Consider the following 1596-nt stretch of genomic DNA (forward strand, 5'->3'; position numbering starts at 1 on the left):
CACTCGATACAGATACAACTTTCCACGAAGCCCGTTGAACTACGTAACCGCAAGGGAGAGACCAAGTCTAAAAATGTATCTGAAGAAAGGAGAAACCTTTCTTATATAATATAGAGTAGCAAATAAAGTCATAAATACGATAGCAATAAAGAGACGAAACTTTTCTCAAATCTAAGGTAAAGGAACTGATCCTCTTTAGCGCAAGATCTCCAGGAAAAGAAATTAATGATTATCGGGAAAAATAAGTCCGTGATATCGGAGCAAGATACGTGGACGGATGATTCTGCGTCATCTTTATTTTCCTTAGAATTTAGCAATGAATCTTCAATATTATTAAAGACTCTCGAGGCATTAAGGTGATCGAAAAGGTTCGCAAAAGCGCAAGTCACCATTCTTAAGTATTTGGAGGTATCTGGCCTTCATCCAAATAATCAGAACTACCAAAAGAGATATTAAGAAAATCGATAATAAAATAAAGATGGGATAATAATTTTTTCGTACATTCAGCGTAGGTAATTTTTGAAAGGCAGCAAACAAACTTAAATCACCTTTAAATGTCAAGACATCCATTTTTGTCATGACACACTTTTTGCTAGCTTTTGGACTTTAAAGCAAATTTTAACACTATGTTAACAATTTACAACATTTGAGTTTCGTTACTAACGATGTTAAGACGTAAACTGTGAATGGTGTGATATTTATACATTTTTTACATATCTGTATATCTCATGACACTGAGATAGTTTTTATGTACAAATGTCAACATATACGTCTAATACTCTTATGTACCTTTTATATATTTCTGAATGCTTAAATGAAATAGAGATATATTAGAAATTATTCCATTTCTTATTATAAAAATACATATGTGAAATATGTAAGAAATGTGCATAACATGTGTTACGCCTCGAATAGCAGTGGTCGCTAAATGATCGGGAACGCATTCGTTGTGCTACCATTTTGAATCACACAACGCGTTTTCGTGAGTAGTGTACGTTTTACTGTTATCGTAAAAGCTGATCGAATTGACTGATTGATCGAAAAACAACTACCCGTTGCGTTTGTTTTATATATGTACAAGTTTTGTGAAGCTTTTGTTTTATACAGAATGTTTTATATAGAAATGAGCTTGTTTTATGGATTGGCTAGCCGGCATTAGCTAATCATTTTGAAATGGGGAGCGGTTGATTACTCTCACGAAATTCGTCTAGATACATACAAAAAAGTATTAAACGTCGACCGACGCTAATTATTCCTTGAAAGAACGAAACAAAACAATGTCAGCGATTGAGTTTGGCAGCAGCGAGACGTTTCCCGAACAATGACATAGCTGAAACATTATAAATGTTAGTTAACTTCTTGTTAATATGGGAAAAAGAAACAAGTGAGTCTGAAAAAAAGATCATAAACGTCTAAAATTAGATTAATAAATTTCTTCGTGCCAACAAGAAATCCTGAACCGTTATGTACTGTGTTTAGTTTTTTTTTTTTGTATGTTATAACTAATTATACTAGAACTAATTATACTAGAACGTTGTATACTGAAACGACGTATACTAAAAATGATTGTTACAACTTAGCTTACAGGACAATTAT

The sequence above is a fragment of the Frieseomelitta varia genome, unplaced genomic scaffold (genome assembly GCF_011392965.1).
Source record: "Frieseomelitta varia isolate USP_RPSP 00005682 unplaced genomic scaffold, Fvar_1.2 scaffold_901, whole genome shotgun sequence".
Classification (NCBI taxonomy): domain Eukaryota; kingdom Metazoa; phylum Arthropoda; class Insecta; order Hymenoptera; family Apidae; genus Frieseomelitta; species Frieseomelitta varia.